At 34.9% G+C, this 20,652-nt stretch overlaps 1 protein-coding gene across 1 annotated transcript in view; it reads right to left on the bottom strand.

Annotated features, from left to right (window-relative positions):
- tnnc1a (troponin C type 1a (slow)) overlaps nt 1–11,942 on the bottom strand; it is a 56,075-nt gene extending 44,133 nt beyond the window's left edge. Inside the window, exon 1 of the mRNA XM_081386768.1 lies at nt 11,825–11,942. The gene's annotated coding sequence lies outside the window, so the exon portion shown is untranslated. The remainder of the gene's footprint in view (nt 1–11,824) is intronic.
- Between the last annotated feature and the right edge of the window lie 8,710 nt (nt 11,943–20,652).

Here is a 20,652-nt window from a genome sequence, read left to right as displayed (position 1 = left end):
GAATTGTGTGTAGTGTTTTGAAAAAAGTGTGTTTTAGAACTGCAATTTGAGTGTAAAGCAGGAATTGTGCTTGTAGTTTAGCAGAATTGGTTCAGGGGGTTGGTGAATGAGTTACATGTTGTGGTCATTGTGTCTCAAGTACCAGTATTTGTGTGTAAACAATAGAGAAAAACTGTAAGTTGCAAATGTAACTATATCACAAGTTTAAACTAAGTATAGACCAGTCACTGAAGATTAAGTACGACTCTCTGGAGGAAAAAAAATGCTAATGATATACAACGACAACAAAAGGGGAATAACCACTCAAAACATCAATTTAAGTATTAACTATAAGAAAAGTATATATTTTTCGTAACTTTTTATATTTTCTTCTCTTAGTAACTCTTGAAGTGAAATATTAGAATGGAAAAACAAAACACAATATAAACAACAGTATGTCTAATTCAATTGAAATGTCCAATAAAAAAAAAAATGTCTTAATTCAGAAAATTAGTGTTTCAGTTCAAAAAAACAGTATCTCAGTTCAGATAATCAGTATCTCGGTTCAGATTCAAGGAAGAAAAAAAATGACTTAGTCCATGAAAAATCAGTTTCTCAACCCAGCGAGTCCGAAAGACGAGAGAGAAAAAATAAATATAAATAAAAATAAAAATAAAAAATAAGTTGCTCAGTCCAGTAGAATAAAGGTGATTAAAGAAGAATGGTTCGCCCTACCAATATGTATTCCTCACGCTTGAAACTATGTCATCAAGTACGATTCAGATGGGAATGGCTCGCCAGTGGTGCGGTAAAGTAGGTTTTATGTTGGACATTCGTTAGACATTCGCCAAGCAAATTAAGGGACTGTCTCAAAACTGCACACACACACACACACACACAAATAAGCATTCCAAGGTGCGAAACCACGCAAAGCATACTAATAAAATGTAAAGATGTGAATTAAGTGGACAACCTATTTTTTTGTCAAATAGGCTTAGATAGTTTTAAGCTGTGCATGGGATATTCACTATGAATGGGTACATGGTTATTACATTGTACTCCCAAAATTTCATTTTATCTTATAGAAACAGGTGATGTCACACCACCTGGAATTTGTTCACCAACCGTTGGAGCACACCATACACAACTTGAATTTGGAAAATGTCATTTAGTCTATTTTTAATGAATTTTTGAAATACGCAAATCTATATAACTTCCTGGTCATGTGACCTGATGATGTCACACCACTTGTAATGTATTCACCAACCCTTGGAGCACACCATACACGACTTGGATTTCGAAAATGTCATTTAGTGTATTTTTAATGAATTTTTGAAATACGCAAATCTATATAACTTCCTGGTCATGTGACCTGATGATGTCACACCACATGTAATGTATTCACCAACCCTTGTTGCACACCATACACGACTTGGATTTAGAAAATTTAAATTTGTCTATTTTTAATGAATTTTTGAAATACGCAAATCTATATAACTTCCTGGTCATGTGACCTGATGATGTCACACCACTTGTAATGTATTCACCAACCCTTGGAGCACACCATACATGACTTGGATTTCGAAAATGTCATTTAGTGTATTTTTAATGAATTTTTAAAATACGCAAATCTATATAACTTCCTGGTCATGTGACCTGATGATGTCACACCACATGTAATGTATTCACCAACCCTTGTTGCACACCATACACGACTTGGATTTAGAAAATTTAAATTTGTCTATTTTTAATGAATTTTTGAAATACCCAAATCTATATAACTTCCTGGTCATGTGACCTGATGATGTCACACCACTTGTAATGTATTCACCAACCCTTGTTGCACACCATACACGACTTGGATTTAGAAAATTTCAATTTGTCTATTTTTAATGAATTTTTGAAATACGCAAATCTATATAACTTCCTGGTCATGTGACCTGATGATGTCACACCACATGTAATGTATTCACCAACCCTTGTTGCACACCATACACGACTTGGATTTAGAAAATTTAAATTTGTCTATTTTTAATGAATTTTTGAAATACCCAAATCTATATAACGTCCTGGTCATGTGACCTGATGATGTCACACCACTTGTAATGTATTCACCAACCGTTGGAGCACACCATACACGACTTGGATTTGGAAAATGTCATTTAGTGTATTTTTAATGAATTTTTAAAATACACAAATCTATATAACTTCCTGGTCATGTGACCTGATGATGTCACACCACCTGGGATTTATTCACCAACCCTTGGAACATTTTTACAGGTTTTCTAAAGTTTTCTATTTTTTTATTTTTCTAATTGATATTAAAAGAGGAATTTGACAAAGCTGTGAAATTAGATTGATTTCACAAGTAATGACCATTCACATTAAGAAATACATGTTTTGTCATATTTTCATAGAAGAAAAAGAAATTAAGTGCATACAGTTAGCTCATGACATCCCTTTATTGAAGAAAACATACAGAAGTTAAACAATCAAGAGTTTTATTTAATTTTCGTCTGTTTCTTTAAATATTAACAAATGTGAACTTATGGTATTGGGATTTTGTAATATCACCATTATGTAGGCTAGTATAACAGTGAAAAAAGTAGTTGCATGTCTTATAACTGTAAAACCAAATGCTATATTTCAAAAGGCACCAGAGTTTTTACTAAAATGCAATTTTGATGTTAATAACATACACTGTAAAAAATTTTACAGAAAATAACTGTGATTTTTTGACGATCATTTTCTTTCATTTTAAATTGTACTCAAAACACTGTAAAATTACAAATAATATCTGTAAAATAAAAATGCAGCTGTTATTTTAGGTATTATGACATTAATGACAAATTACAGTAATTCACATTTTTTATACAGAAAATTGATTGTATTTTTCATACAGTATTTTTTCTGTTTTCTTAAATTTAATCTGTAATTTAACAGTAACAAAACAGTTAAATGACAAAATGGTCAAATGACTGTCAGCTCCCCAAAAAACTGTAAAACATCCTAAATTAAATAAACTGAAAAACGCTGTTATTTCACAGGTATTTCCTGAATAATCACGATCATACACCTTCATTGTAAAAAAAAAATTGTAAAAAAAGGGTCAAATGACTGGCAGCTGCGGCTGCCAAACAAAAACCTTAAAATTAAAGTAAAATATTCGAATTTAAATAAACCGGAAAAACACTGTTATTTCACAGGTATTTCCTGCATTATTATGATCAAATACCTTCATTGTAAAAGAAAATCGTAAAAAAAGGGTCAAATGACTGCCAGCTGCGGCTGCCAAACAAAAAACATAAAATTAAAGTATAATATGCTAATTTAAATAAAGTGTAAAAAACTTTAAAATAAATTTGATGTCACCATGATTGAGATCAGTGTCTGCTTTAGTTGGGCTCATGACCCTTGAGTTTTTAACTTTAGTTTTCTCTGGCTGCTTTAACTGTGTATTTAATACACATTTGTTATAGCAATAAATGCAGGAGAAAATATCAGATGATCTTAATCATTCATTCATTGATGATGTTATAGTCATCATATGATGATCTGATTCACTGATGTATCAGTCAAATCTCTGAATATATTAGCTTAGATTTCATAATATGTAGATTGAGTTTAGATTTACACAAAGTCTATAATTAATGTCATAATTTTTCACATAATCCTTAAAATATTGTGGCATCAGTATTATAACACTCTGAAAAATATATATATATATATTATACAGAAAAAGTTTTGAGCTGGTTCATTTTTTTAGTAGTATAGAGACATCAAGAATCAACATATGAATTTCAACAATGGTGACAACCAACAAAGCCTTTTTGTGACTTTATAGTGGTTCAGAGTTGATCAGATTTTTTTTTTCATTGTCACCATTGTTGTGATTCATACGCTGATTCTTGATGTCTGAGTGAGTCTACATGATCCTGTCAAAACATTTTCTGTATAATGAAATCTGAGTATCACAGCACTGCAGGATCTGCTATAGCAGTTTTATCATGCAAAATGAACAACTAATATTTAACCATTTAATCAGATGTTTCATTCAGGTGTATTAACAAAGCAGGACACTACATGATGATTCACTAAAAAGTGACCAACATCATCTGATCTGAGTTTCTCTTGGATTGCTACTATAACTAATATGCATCAGAGACACACAGTTAAAGCAGCTAGAGAAACATTAAAGTTAAACACTAAAAGTTCAAGAGCCCAACTAAAGCAAACACTGATCTCCACCATGGTGACATCCAACTTTATTCTTTTCAATAAAGCTTCAACTTCTAAACCTCTGTTAATTCTCAATAAGAATGTTAGTATGAAAGAAATAAAGTCTGGATTGTAATAAGTGAAGATGCTGAGATCCTGAGAGATCTGTTAGTGTTTAATGTTCTGTTGGGGTTTAAAGTGTTTCTGTATGGTGTGTTTCGTGTGTCACCATTGTGTTGAAGAGTAGAGCCTGAGCTTCAGTTCAGGATGAGCAAATAAACATTGATGATATGCTGCATGTTGCTTTATTTAACAGACAGTAACTGTGTAGTTGCTGTTGCAGTGACGTATAGTCACAACAAATCATGCATATAATTAACTGCATGTTTTTCAGTAAAAAAATCAGAAAATAAATGTGAATTAACTGTGTTTTAACTGTGTGTTTCTGTTAAAAAAGATTTATGAAGATTTCTGTAAAAGTATTTTGCACTTATTTAAATGAGGATATTTTACATTAATTTTACAGTTTTTGTATGTCAGCCGCAGCTGACAGTCATTTGTTATTTTATAGGATTTTTTTACAGGGAAGGTGTTTGACTGTAATAATTCAGGAAATAGCTGTAAAATAACAGTGTTTTTCTATAAAACATTTAAGGAAAATTTCTGTAAATTTTTTTTGCATTTCATTTAAATTAGGATATTTTACTTTATTTTTACGGTTTTTGTTTGGCAGCCGTAGCTGACAGTCAATGACTGTTTTTTTACGATTTTATTTTTTACAGTGTACCAATTACACTTATGCACTCATAAATAGGTTTTACTTTGTGCAATAATAATTTCTTCCTCCACAAAGGATTAATGCACAATTTGGAATAGTAAATAAATCAAAGTTAGAAACAAAAACTTTTTTTAATGACAATTGGTTTGGGAAAACAGTGAAGTTTTAGATCATGACTTTGCTCTCTTGCAGATTCAATGTGACAGGTGTTGTAGGTTGTTTCACATTTTATGTGTAGGCCTACAGCTACCGTGCAGTAGTTCTGAAACGGAATGGTTCTGTGTGTTGTGCAGGACGCAGTAAAAAGGGACAAACAACAGGTAAACAGTTAGCCTATATGGTAAATATGTGACATGGCCCATCATCATTTTGAGTTGCTCCTTTGACCAAGACAATTTTTCCATTAAATCTCTGTTTTTTTGTGAAATTTAATTTTAGGCTTTTTTTTTTTTTTTTTTTTTTTTTCTGACACAATTTTTAAATTGCTTGCTGTCATTAACACTTTTTGTTCTTATATATACACTACTGGTCAAAAGTTTTAGATCGGTTAGAATTTTTATGTTTTTAAAAGAAGTCTCTTCTGCTCACCAAGGCTGCATTTATTTGATAAAAAACAAGAAAAGAAAAAAAACAGTATTATTGTGAAACATTATGACAATTTAAAATGACTGTTTTCTATTTTAATATATTTTAAAATGTAATTTATTCCTCAGATGAAAGCTGAATTTTCAGCATCATTACTCCAGTCTTCAGTCACATGATCCTTCAGAAATCATTCTAATATGCTGATTTTATGCTCAAAAAACATTCATTATTATTTTCAATGTTGAAAACAGTTGTGTACAATTTTTTTCAAAACTTCTTTGATGAATAGAAAGTTCAAAAGAACAGCATTTATTTAAAATAGAATATTTTCTAACATTATAAATGTCTTTACTGTAACTTTTGATCAGTTTAACTCATCCTTGATGAATAAAAGTATTGATTTATTTTATTTCTTTCCCCCAAAAATAAAATTAAAATTCTTACTGACCCCAAATTTTTGAAGGGTAGTGTTTAATGTGACAAAAGCTTTCCATTTCAGATAAATGCTGTTCTTTTGAACTTTCTATTCATCATAGCATCATGAAATAAAAATGTAAAAAACTGTTTTCAACATTGATAATAATCATAAATGTTTCTTGAGCATCAAATCATCAATGATTTCTGAATGATCATGTGACACTGAAGACTGGAGTAATGATGCTGAAAATTCAGCTTTGATCACAGGAATAAATTACACTTTACTGTATATTCACATAGAAAACGGCTGTCTTAAATTGTAATAATATTTCAATATTTCAATATATAGGGGAGAGCGGGGTAAGTTGTCACACGGGTAAGTTGTCACACTGTCCATAACTCCAACACTAGAGGCTCTATCTCAAAAATCGAATAGCCACTTTGTGACTTCTTCTTCTATAGTCAACTTCCTGTTCACATGTGGTCAAGATCACTGTAATCTGAGGTTAGCACAATTTTCTTGTTTTTCTGCTTAAAAAGTAAAAAAATCTCACTTTACATTTTATGCAATACAACTTTGTTAGGTATGAATGTTTAAAATTATTATTTTGCACAAAATAGAGGAGACAGTAACGTGTCTTTTGGTACTTTAGCTAAAGTGATATGTTGAGTTAAACTTGAGATTTAGCCAACATTAGCTCACATGTCAATATGGGGCAAGTTGTCTCAATGACTTTGGGGCAAGTCGTCACATGTGCCCCAGCACCAACCCTGTCCTGCCTAGCACGCCCAGTTATGCTTCTGCTATCACCAGCTCACCCTTACCCAGCAATACTATTGCTGGCAGTGGGCTACCAACTCCAGTGGACATCCGGCCATATCCAAAAAATGGCCCCCGAAAACCAGCCAGCAAAGGAAGAAAACGATGCAAATCAGCAATACTTACTGACACGCCAGTGAAGCAGCAACTAGAAATAGAAAATAATAAGTCTCAATCTAGCAAAAAGCGGTTTCAAAAGAAAAGGAAGCAGAAATCTGGACCTATGAAAAACAAGGCAGCTACATTTACATTTAGTCATTTAGCAGATGCTTTTGTCCAAAGCGACTTACAAATTAGGACTAATTTAAGCGAGTCATTGTGAAGAGGCAAAAAAAACACAACACAAGAAGTGCTCAAAATACGAAGTTCAGGCATTGTTCAGAGTAGCATATGCGTAAAATGTGTAAAATGCAACAATTGGGCCCATGATGCTTGCACCTCAGGCCAGGCAATTTATGTGTGTCAGAATTGTGACTCTGGAGATGAGTCCGATTAGTCAGATACAGGGCATCTGTTTTGTTCAGAGGTTAAGTTAAGCAGGTTATCTGCAGCATTCCATTCAGTTATCAGGATCTATGTGCAAGCCATAGAACGTTTGAGTTTAAAGTTCAAAGTAAAGTGGTTTTGCCACTTAATTGAAATGTGCATTATTTGGATTGAAATAATTGTTTTTCCAGATTCTCCAGGCACGGATGTTTATATTTCCAGTTCTGTTTTGAGTTTAAAAAACAAAATCAATATTCACAATTAAGTAGTTGTGTTCTTATTTTTAGATAATCTAGTGTGACAACTTACCCGCCGATGGGGCAAATTGTCACAAGTGCACACTCGCTATTCAACAGTCTACAACTCCGTAATGAGATAAGATATGAAGATGTTATGAATACAACATATGTGCCCAAGACTTCCTTCTTTCATTTGGTATGAGATTTATACCATTTTGATGTATGGTGCTCAGTAAATGTTAGACAGTGTGAAAAGTGTGACAACATACCCCGCTCTCCCCTATATATATATATATATATATATATATATATATATATATATATATATATATATATATATATATATATATATATATATATATATATATAATTTTTTTTTATCAAAACAAAAAATCTAACATTTTTAGTCATTACTTTAGAGAAAGAGAATGAAGCATTATAAATAAACATTGTGATATCAAAATGATAGATCACGTCACATCTTATATGAATAGAGATGTCCTTCTATTTATATATTAATTTATTTTATTTGTTTGTTTGATGTATCAAAGACATTTTTTTCTCTTTTTTAGAAAACATCAAAACAATGTATAGTGGCAATGGATTTTTTTATTTTTTTTAAACATTAAATACATAATAATACTAAACAGTTGCATGGTTCGTATTGATTTTAAAGTTTTACTTTTATAAATAGTTTCCATATATGTAAATGTCAATTTTAAATTGTTTAAAAATATTTATTTTTCAATCCACTTTGGTTATAGGCCTAGTAATAAGCCATAATAGTTATGAAATCACATATAAATATTTATCTATATCAATTGTAAAACATTTAAATATCACTTTCTTCAAAACAATATCAGCTTCAATATGAGTGGCTCATGGGCATAAAATATACAATTGTCTTCCACATCAACTTTAAAGCACAAGTGTCGAATGAGTGTAGGCCTAGTACTCAGTGTTATGTATCTTATATGAAAACTCATTAACTTTGTTCGTTATAGAATATCTATGAGGTGTCATCTATAATTTACTCCAATCTAAAACATGTTTCTTGAACAGAGAGTTCAATGTATTTGTAACATCAAGAATATATTTTGTTTAGACAATGGAGCATAGGCAATTATTACATCCGTAACTTAAAAAATGTTTATTATTCAGCCTAAATTGGGAAGTACTCCAAGTGTCTCTAATCCAATAAGCCTCAAAAGTTCTCTGGGAATTGCATACAATTAAATATTAGCTAAATATTTGTAAGTTCTATAAAACTAAAGATACCATCATCTTTAATCAATTTCCACAACCAAAATTCCCAAACCAATTGTCATTAAAAAAAAGTTTTTGTTTCTAACCTTGATTTATTTACTATTCCAAATTGTGCATTAATCCTTTGTGGAGGAAGAAATTATTATTGTACAAAGAAAAACCTATTTATGAGTGTATAAGTGTAATTTGTATGTTATTAACATCAAAATTGCATTTTAGTAAAAACTCTGGTGCTTTTTGAAATATAGCATTTGGTTTTACAGTTATAAGACATGCAACTACTTTTTTCACTGTTATACTAGCCTACATAATGGTGATATTACAAAATCCCAATACCATAAGTTCACATTTGTTAATATTTAAAGAAACAGATGAAAATTAAATAAAACTCTTGATTGTTTAACTTCTGTATGTTTTCTTCAATAAAGGGATGTCATGAGCTAACTGTATGCACTTAATTTCTTTTTTCTCTATGAAAATATGACAATGATTCAATGATATGATTCTTAATGTGAATGCTCATTACTTGTGAAATCAATCTAATTTCACAGCTTTGTCAAATTCCTCTTTTAATATCAATTAGGAAAAAAAAAAAATATTTGAAAACCTGTAAAAATGTTCCAAGGGTTGGTGAATAAATCCCAGGTGGTGTGACATCATCAGGTCACATGACCAGGAAGTTATATAGATCTGTGTATTTCAAAAATTCATTAAAAATAGACAAAATTATATTTTCCAAATCCAAGTCATGTATGGTGTGCTCCAAAGGTTGGTGAATAAATCCCAGGTGGTGTGACATCATCAGGTCACATGACCAGGAAGTTATATAGATTTGCGTATTTCAGAAATTCATTAAAAATAGACGAAATGACATTTTCCAAATCCAAGTCGTGTATGGTGTGCTCCAAAGGTTGGTGAATAAATCCCAGGTGGTGTGACATCATCAGGTCACATGACCAGGAAGTTATATAGATTTGCGTCTTTCAAAAATTCATAAAAAATTGAGGAATTGACATTTTCTAAATCCAAGTCGTGTATGGTGTGCTCCAAAGGTTGGTGAATAAATCCCAGGTGGTGTGACATCATCAGGTCACATGACCAGGAAGTTATATAGATTTGCGTCTTTCAAAAATTCATAAAAAATTGAGGAATTGACATTTTCTAAATCCAAGTCGTGTATGGTGTGCTCCAACGGTTGGTGAATACATTACATGTGGTGTGACATCATCAGGTCACATGACCAGGAAGTTATATAGATTTGCGTCTTTCAAAAATTCATAAAAAATAGACGAAATTACATTTTCTAAATCCAATTCGTGTATGGTGTGCTCCAAAGGTTGGTGAATAAATCCCAGGTGGTGTGACATCATCAGGTCACATGACTAGGAAGTTATATAGATTTGCGTCTTTCAAAAATTCATAAAAAATTGACAAATTGACCTTTTTTTAAATCCAAGTCGTGTATGGTGCGCTCCAACAGTTGGTGAATACATTACAAGTGGTGTGACATCATCAGGTCACATGACCAGAAGTTATATAGATTTGCGTATTTCAAAAATTCATAAAAAATTGACAAATTTACATTTTTTTAAATCCAAGTCGTGTATGGTGTGCTCCAAGGGTTGGTGAATACATTACATGTGGTGTGACATCATCAGGTCACATGACCAGGAAGTTATATAGATTTGCGTATTTCAAAAATTCATTAAAAATAGACAAATTGTCATTTTCTAAATCCAAGTCGTGTATGGTGTGCAACAAGGGTTGGTGAATACATTACATGTGGTGTGACATCATCAGGTCACATGACCAGGAAGTTATATAGATTTGCGCATTTCAAAAATTCATTAAAAATACACCAAATGACATTTTCCAAATCCAAGTCGTGTATGGTGTGCTCTAAGGGTTGGTGAATACATTACATGTGGTGTGACATCATCATTTTTCACCAATCTAAGTTGTGTATTATATGCTGCATGTGTGTATAAATACATTGTTGGTCATTTGAGGTATTTACATAAAACAACCACAAAGTTAAATAGCCTAGATGTATTTAATTTAAAATTGGCTTAATCTATTTTTAATCCATTTACTAACATCAACTACATACGTAAAAGGATCACGTTTTTAGTGTTTTTGTGGAATAATGCACATACTTTACCAACTTTGTTGCCGATTTGGCACTTTTGAGACACTCCCTATCTTGAAGTGCCCAAGTGGGGATAGTTGTGAGGACTTTTTCACTTCCAATTCTTAAAACAATTACATCGTCGAATAATATTAAAATTCACATTTGACATTATGCTTTACAATGTGACCTAGACGAGATACAGCATCATCCACGACTATTAAGCCATTACATATCAATTAATGCTGCAGAAAAGATCGAATGTCTAACGAATGTCCAACATAAAACCTACTTTACCGCACCCTCGCCAGTCCTCGCAATGCGCACACAGCAAAAGGCAAGGACAATTCCTCGATGTCAATCTCAACTGCTGAAGCTCAGGATCGGCAGCAGATGAAACACTCACATATGCTCAACAAGAAAGAAGAAAAAAAAACGGCCTTGGAAACACAAAGCAAAAAAATAAATAATAAATAAGTCATTAAATCACATTTTCCAAATATTCAGTCAACATATCTCATTTCAATTTCTAATAAACTATTTTAAACTCAACATGTCTGTCTGATCAATTTCATTCTCCGAGAACGTGACATGCTAATCAACTTATGTGCGGTTGATACATATTGAAATATATGGACATGGTTAGCAAGCTAGCACCTCGTGGTGATGAACTCGGTAATGAGAAAAAACAAAACTAACTAACTTCACACACATTCACATTTTCCTTCAACATTAAACACCATTTACACATTCACATCACTTTACAGCTGTACACAGCTCATTTAAACAGCAATTGCATCATTTCTCGTCATTAAAATTACCATTGTATATACGTGCACATTAGTCAGATATTCATATTACTCGTTTCACATTCAAAAACAACATCTTATAAATAAAATGTTACTCACCAAGGAGAATATAATCCAAAAAGAAAAGAAAATGTAGGTGATTATCCTAAACACCCATCGATTTGGCCTTGTTACTTCAGTAAATCGCCACTGCTCACATTTTCCTGTTGTCGAATGCGCATGCGTCGTGTCTGAACGCGTTGTTGTCTTTGGAGCTCCATCGTTATGATTTATAATTCTTGATTTTACTCTTTAAACTTACTTACAACTAACATTTTCTATTTTTCCTCACTGAGAAGCACTACTGCTCAAACCTCATAGTTACAACGCGGACTGTTGAGCAGACGTGTCTCAAGCCTGTTCGTGATCCAACGCTGGATACTCTTATAGGTTACGTCCGTGGATCACGGCTGAACGCGTCTTCTCAACACTCACTTACAAACATTTTTCGCCTATCGTGCGTCTACTCTACACCCGTAAGTTACCACAAAAAAAAAACGGATTATATCCAAGACTTCAGTCATAAATTAGTATTAATATTGATAGCATCACTGGTAGCGTATGTAGTCTACCTTTTGGTGCAGGTGAGGACACATTTGAGCTGCACGTACTGCAGTCTGAGCTGGAAGCTGTTGAGAAACAGATCCACGACCTTTTAGTGAGACAAGCCGAGCTTATAGACTGGCGGTTAGCTCTTGAAACATCACGCGCCGATGCACACAAATCAGAGATTAACGTTACTAACCCGCTGACTCCGACCTCGTCTACTCCGTGCGTTACTCAGCATCGGTTCCGAGCGCCAAGGTCGCGATCAGCCATGGTCTCGTTCACTCCGGCTCCAACACGCCACCACGAAGCCTGGATATTTCTGCAGCGGAAGACGCGAGTCAGGTCTAGACCAAGACCCTCTCCGACCCTCCCGGTTTTCGAGTTATCCACACAAAACCGCTTCTCCCCTCTTCGCGAAACAGAACGCGATGCTGTGATCATCGGTGATTCCATCGTTCGGCACGTCCATGCTACATTAGGTAAAAGTAAGGTGCACAGTCACTGCTTTCCTGGTGCTCGTGTTTCTGAAATCGCTGCTCGCGTACCCGAGATTCTGAACGGTGACGTGCGCGTCGGAACTGTGGTCTTGCACGCGGGAGTGGATGGGTGTTTCTCAATTCGCTCCGTGCACAAAATGGCGACCGTTGAATTTCGAACTTGAGTGTGTGGGCCAGTACTTCCGGTGAAAACTTCCGGTGATCTGACAGCCAGAGCGGGAGGCAGGGAGGCAGCGAGAGCGAGAGACAACAGCGACCTAGGTCCATTACCACAGCGATGTTTTTCACATTGAGTGTTTTTAGGATTCAAGAGAGGTGACTTGCCTTTCAGAGGGTGACAGCCTCAGCACTTCATCGCTGTGTGCCGTTATGTACCATGTCGTCACGTTATAACAGAGAAGTCAGCTTTCATGCATTCCCCGTTGACGCTGCGGAACGGGCATGAGTGGATACAGAAGATCCGGAGGGATGACTTCAACCCGACCAAATGTTTAAATGCATATCATTTTCAGTGTATTTCACCTGTGCGTTTCTATGCTTTCTATTACTGCATTTATTTTGTGCAAGTGAGATGAGTAAAGACCATCTGTTTAATAAATCATTATCTGTCTGGTGTTTATATGCAGCACATACAGTATTTTACTACAGCAGTTTTACTATACTCATACAGCACTATGAGTAAAATATACACAAACTTACCCATATTAAATTGTTTGTCGTACCATACAGTTAAAAATGTAAAATATGTGATAATAATATTGATCGTGCAATTGATGCAAGTAAAAACAGTACTTTTGAAGTGTCAAAAAGTCATTCGGTAAAACCGATATAGTAAATATTTAAATGGAATAATATTGCTTTTAATAACTAAAGGAACTACAATAATACAAATACAAGGCTCTTTTTTTACATTTCCCCTTTTCTCCTTTCCCTGTGCAATGTTTTACTTGAATATGTTGGAGTGTTTAGAGTATAGTCCAATAAATGATTACATTATGAGATCAGTGATAATTTGTTTTAATTTCTTCTGTGGTACACACTATATACTATCTCAATGTCAAATCCGTTTTTAACTTTCAAATCAGTGGTTAAACCGAATGACTTTTTTGGTGACATTTTTTCCATCTTGTAAAAAATGACAAAAAACAGTGTTAATTGATTGTACAAACCACAAAATCTTAAACTAAAAAAACTAAGTAAACTAAAAAATGGTTTCAAATATAGTTATATCTCCATTCTATTTTTTTTTTACACTTTTAAAAACCTTATTCGTCAATGACCCAATAGAGTTATAACTACGATTAGAGTTGTTTGCATAAAATGCACCGTGAACATTCACATATTTGCCCTGTGATAGGCTCTCTACAATTTATCTCCATATACTATTTTCTCAATTCTGCGCATATATTTTTACTTGCATCAATTGCTCGATTTATATTATTATCACATATTTTACATTTTTAACTGTAGGTACCACAAAACGTTTTATGGGTAAGTTTGTGTATATTTTACACGTAGTAAAATACTGTATGTGCTGCATATAAACACCAGACAGATAATGATTTATTAAACAGATGGTCTTTACTCATCTCACTTGCACAAAATAAATGCAGTAATAGAAAGCATAGAAACGCACAGGTGAAATACACTGAAAATGATATGCATTTAAACATTTGGTCGGGTTGAAGTCATCCCTCCGGATCTTCTGTATCCACTCATGCCCGTTCCGCAGCGTCAACGGGGAATGCATGAAAGCTGACTTCTCTGTTATAACGTGACGACATGGTACATAACGGCACACAGCGATGAAGTGCTGAGGCTGTCACCCTCTGAAAGGCAAGTCACCTCTCTTGAATCCTAAAAACACTCAATGTGAAAAACATCGCTGTGGTAATGGACCTAGGTCGCTGTTGTCTCTCGCTCTCGCTGCCTCCCTGCCTCCCGCTCTGGCTGTCAGATCACCGGAAGTTTTCACCGGAAGTACTGGCCCACACACTCAAGTTCGAAACGTCAACGGTCGCCATTTTGTGCACGGAGCGAATATGCGTTCTTCAGCGATCTTGCGTCCTTGTGTTCTCGTTTTACGTCATCATAACCGTCGAAGTTCAGACCCAATTCTCAAGAACGCAAGTACAGATGACGCATGAAAGAACCCGGATGTGTTCTTGATACCGAGGATGCATCGAATGCAGACTTGAGCTAGTACTCGCCTGGTGTCCCAGAAGTCATTGCGGCCGGTTCCGAGTTCGTTCTTCCAAGGAAGCTTGGCAAGACCGGTCTCCACGAGAACACAAGTCCGTTCTCTGTGTTCTTGAAATTGAGAAACAGCCAACGACATCAGGCTGCGCCAGACGGAAGTTCTGAAGAAAGACTTCAGGAATCTGATCGATACGGTACGCAGCACATCGCCTGATATAACGATCATTGTGTCAGGACCGCTTCCCACGTATCGACTAGGTCATGAAAAGTTTAGTAGATTATTCGCGCTAAATGAATGGTTAACGTCATGGTGCAATGAGCAGAAACTGCTCTTTGTAAATAATTGGAATCTGTTTTGGGAGCGTCCAAGGCTTTACCGTGCTGATGGCTTACACCCAAACAGATTCGGATCGGATCTTCTGTCGGATAACATCTCCAAAATGTTAAATACCTTTTGACTAGTAACCAAAAGTCCAAATCATAGTCTCTGCTGCACCAAATTAACTGATATTAATACTAGTGTAGAACATTGCATAGAAACTGTGTCTATTCCTCGTTTAGTGCGATCAAATAATAAATCTACTGCAGGATCTAGGAAAAATCTAATTGTTATTAAAACAGAAAATGTTGCTATTAGTAAACAAAAACAATTTCTAAAGCTAGGTCTTCTAAACATTAGATCACTCACACCTAAGGCAGTTATTGTAAATGAAATAGTCACTGATAATAGCTTCGATGTACTTTGCCTTACTGAAACCTGGCTTAAACCAAATGATTATTTCGGTCTAAATGAGTCTACTCCATCAGGATACTCCTATAAGCATGAGCCCCGTCTGATTGGTCGTGGCGGCGGTATTGCAACAATCTATAGAGATTTTCTTAGTGTTACTCAGAAAATGGGTTACAAGTTTATTTCATTTGAAGTACTTGTACACAGCAAAATCTCCAGTGTTAAATTAACACTGCTCAGAGTTTATATGAGTCCACACCCAGGCTACGTTTACACGTAGGTGGCTATTTTCATAAACGGACATTTCACCCCTCTTCGTTTTCAAAAATAACATCGTGCACACGAACCTGTGTATATGCTGTCAAGAGCATGCCAAACCTGTAGGTGGCAGTGTAACGAGAAGCTCAAGCCCACCTTAGCCAATCAGAATCCCGAAAATAGTCACATTCTGTGACGTCGCTACCTAAAACTCCGGTTTTCTCTGTTTACATGCAAACGTGCAAACGAAGATTTTCAAAATCTCCACTCGGTTTCATTGGCGAATCCTCCGTTTGCGTGTAAACGAAGGGCGCAAACGAAGGGAAATGTCTCCGTTTTTCAAAATAACCATGTACGTGTAAACGGGGCCTCAGAGTGTTATAATTAACACTGAAGCAGTGTTAAAGTTAATGAGGTAATTAAGTGGTTAATTGATTAATTGAGTGATGATTGAGCATTATTGAAGTCATATGATGTTAATAAGCAGAATCACTGAAGGAGAAAATAAATTTTTAAAATGGTGACCATTATGGTGATGGGTGTTTAGTTTAGTTGGACTCTTTAACCTTACTTTATTAACTTTAGATTTTGTTTGGCTGCTGTAATTCGGTTATAACAGTCAGATGAACAAAGAGAAAAGGTGATCTGATGGTGTTGGTTGTGTTTTAACATAATCATTAGCTGGCCTGAATCACAGAACTCATTGAGAGTATAAATTCTGAGTTAAGTTTACCTAATGGATTATAGCAGCACTGTCCTTGTCGAGCATGCCATTTTTAGCTTTTTCAATGATAACCAAATTATCAAATCAATTACGACAAAAAAAAAAAAACTTAAAAAGTGTTCTTTTCAGGCACACACAGACATCAAGAATTAGCATATGAATCTCAACAATGGTGACAAACAGATCACATCTGAACATAAGCTCATCATTTATTCATGCAGCAATGCATGATGGGAGCCATGAATGAGTTTTGATTGGTGGTACCCAGAATGCACTGCAACATGCTTTATTATTGTCACCATTGTTGAGATTCACAGGCTGGTTCTTGATGTCTGTCTGTCTAAAAATAAAAAAATTGTTCCGTGTGAATAACTTTTAGGAAATTAATTGAATTCCATTGTAAAAGTTAAAAATATTATGCTTTTCAAGGACAGTGCTGCTATAATTAAAATATATCTTTTTCAGAAATTGGGTTTTATATGAGTTCAGTGATTCAGGTTAAAAGATTGTGAAATAATGATTATATTAAAACACAACCAACACCATCATAACACCTTTTCTCTTATTTCATCTGGCTGTTACAAGCAGCCAAGACTATAAAGGAGAAAGGATACCCTCCCTTCACTGTCACACTCTGTAGCCGCTCTGTGTGACTGTACGACTGCTGGCCTTTTCTTGCAAGAAAATAAACCTCATCAAAGACTATTGGAAATGTTTGTCTCTTATTCAGTGATAGAATTTTGTTTGCCACCACACCTCCCTGAAGGTTCTCGAGTGACGGTAAAGCGACTCAAATTTGGTCTTACTCGTAGCCCAGCCTCCCTCAGTCACACCATTGATAAAGACATGGGCAACTAGAGTGGATTGAATTTTATCTGAGACTGCTTGTCTTCTTGCCCTTGCCCTTCCCCCTCCTCGTTCTTATCCATCCTCGATCTCTTCCTTCATGTCTTTCTGGATCCATTGTTCCAAAACTCAATAAACTGATTTGGGCCCTATTATCTATCTATTGAAGGATCTGATTGATGTGTGTTAAATTTTGACTCTTAGTGTTTCCACCTGGGTAATTGTGTGCTAACGCAGCTGAAGCTGTGCTGACTCGAGTGAACAATATTGAATGCTAGTGCTTTATACATGACTACATGGTGTAGGCAATGAGAAATGAAGGGATTTGTGTGTAGAGTTTTGCAGTGACAGTTCAACAAATCTGACTCATGTGTCAAAACATGGAATAGTGTTTATAGTTTAGGGAAATGGGTGTGCTTTTTGATAAATGGCATTATGGTTTTGAAATTTTAGTTCAAAAGCCTGGTTATAGTGTTTAAGCAATCGAGAAAAACTGTAATAAACAAGTGTTTTCTGTGTCGACTGCAAAGATGAAGTTGACGATGCGTCGCGATCTTCTCAGAACGCGCCAGAGAGAAATGCACATTTCATAAGCAGAAAGCAGTCTGTTTTCAAGTAGCATACCTTACACTGAGTCTCGGTTCATTTATGAGACAAGAGTCCAGTTCACTCGCCCGCAGCTCCGTGTCATGATTAGGCTATCTATTTTCTACTATATTTACTTATTTATTAAATCCAGTTGAAACATTGATTAAAATTAAGATACAATTAATAAAAAAACGAAATTCACTTTAAAGAAAGGCTTTGTGCTTTCTGTTTGAGGTCTCTGTGAAAGTTTTAAAGTCGCTCTCAGAGCAGTCATGTCCGTAATGGAGAACTGTCACGACTCACGCCCGTAACATTTATTTAGGCTATTTATTTTTTTTCACATAAATGCGAACACGAAAAATAAAATAAAAATATTATTTTATGTTCTGTGGAGGCCGATCTTTATTCATCCGGTGGGTATATACATTATCTTTTGGTTTGCACAGTGTAATTTATGGAATTACTAAAAAATATTTTTCCACCTAAAAGTTAAAGATTTTTTGTGTCACGTCACATATGTATTTCCCTCATATTAAATATAAAACGCATGTGTAGACTAATATTTTACTATGTCTTGACTCCTTTCAGACGTTTCAAAATATTGGTATTAAATGCATTTTCTGAGAATTTATATTTCAAGTTTTGACTGCAAATGTCACGTCCATAACACTGGAATCGTGAACCAATTTTGGATGGGCCAGACCAATCGTGGGTAGGGTAGGCCAATCATGGGTAGGCCTTAAATTAAAAACGTTAAATTAAGAACGTTATCCAATCACTGTGGGTATATACATTAACCTAATAAAAAATATTGACTAATAAAGCCTAATGTTATATTATCTGTGCGTATACATAATATAGATTTTAATAGCTTGATGTTCATTAAAATTTTTGTTGCATTGTTAAAAGTTTCTGGTGCATAGGACGACCTATCCGCGATCGCTCTCCATGGTTCTGACCAAAGAAGAGCGCTTTGGAATCTCCATTACGCATCATACGCATCATACCTGGGCTGCATTTTCCGATAACATTGTCTCTTAGCGCGCTACGAAGACTCTTAAGGTATAACTTAACTAAAGGTATACTACCACTAAAGGTATATCATTGCTAGGCGTCTTCAGGGCTATCATCCACTCGCGAGGCAGAGGTGCTGAGAGGCAGAGGCGCTGGCGCCCTCCTAGCAACGGCACTGTTTTTGGTAAAACATGATTTTGACCACTTCATTAAGTTTTGTTTTGTAGAAAAATCTTTTTAAAAGATTTTCGTTTTGTATAAATTGTATCTTAATTTTGATCAATGTTTCATCAACCAATTGCCCGTATTTAATAAATAAGAAGCCAATATCAGACAATGTAATAAGGCGCCGACACGATCACTTGCATTGCACGTGAACTGGAGGGCGCCGAAACTCAGCGTGTGCCTCACAGATTTGAGGAATGTAGTCTATATTACAGAAAGCTTGAAATGTCTACTTTTATACGAAAATATTCAAACCAAAATAAATAGGCTTCTCTCTGAATATCCATATGAAACGTGCATTTCTCTCTGGCGTTCATGGCGAGCATCGTCAACTTCATCTTCTTAGCAGCAACACAGAAAACACCAGTTTATTACTAAACAAATAAATGTCTCCTTGCTAATTTAGACACATTTATAATCATTACTTTAACCGGTTATTTGTGGCAAGGAATGAGCGAGCGGAGCGGAATATTCAGAAATGCGCTCTCCGCTCACGAGCTCTGATCAGAACAAACCCGAACCGCACTGTCTGCTGAACTTGCGCAGAAACATCAAAATAGACATAGCCAGCTTTTTTAAATTGTTTTTAAAACTAAACATTTAGACTATTTTAGTACAAATAATGAGCTTATTATTATTATTATTATTTTAGTTTTGGGTGCGCCGAAAACTAACGCCGTGCCTGGTCCCCACGGAAGAATTTTTTTAAAAATAACCCCTGAAATGATGACTTCTGGTGAATATTGTGGAAACTAATTGATACATTTATATTGGCTAAATATATTTCATACATTATAGCATATTATAATACATCTTATTAGGCCTATATATTTATAGAATAGCAAAGTAGGCCTAATCAATATACAAGACTGAACCACAGAAATGTGAAATATAAAGGCTATCATCCCGCTGTTGTCACTTGTCGTCATCGTTGCTACGATACGTGACTCACAATGACTGAAACGACCAATTAAAAGGGCATTCTCTGATGATGTTCCAAGATGTTAAAAACGCTACGCTGATCATAGACAAACAGGGGGACAAATTAGTATTTACCACACCGTCGGGTTGTTTTTTTCCTTGTCATAGCCTACAAATGTCTTTGTTCATAGTCTGTCTGACATAGGCTATATTAGAAGCTATAATGTGTCTGTCATGGATTTGCACTGAATTCTCAAAAATACTGAACAAAGTGCGTTCCGTATCAGTTCAATATGGAACAAGACTTTTATGTGTCAAAAACGGGATGATTCCGTAT

The sequence above is a fragment of the Scardinius erythrophthalmus genome (assembly GCF_964197995.2).
Source record: "Scardinius erythrophthalmus genome assembly, chromosome: 15".
Lineage (NCBI taxonomy): Eukaryota > Metazoa > Chordata > Actinopteri > Cypriniformes > Leuciscidae > Scardinius > Scardinius erythrophthalmus.
The sequence above is the reverse complement of the archived record's forward strand: the minus strand, read 5'-3'. Positions and strand labels throughout refer to the sequence as shown.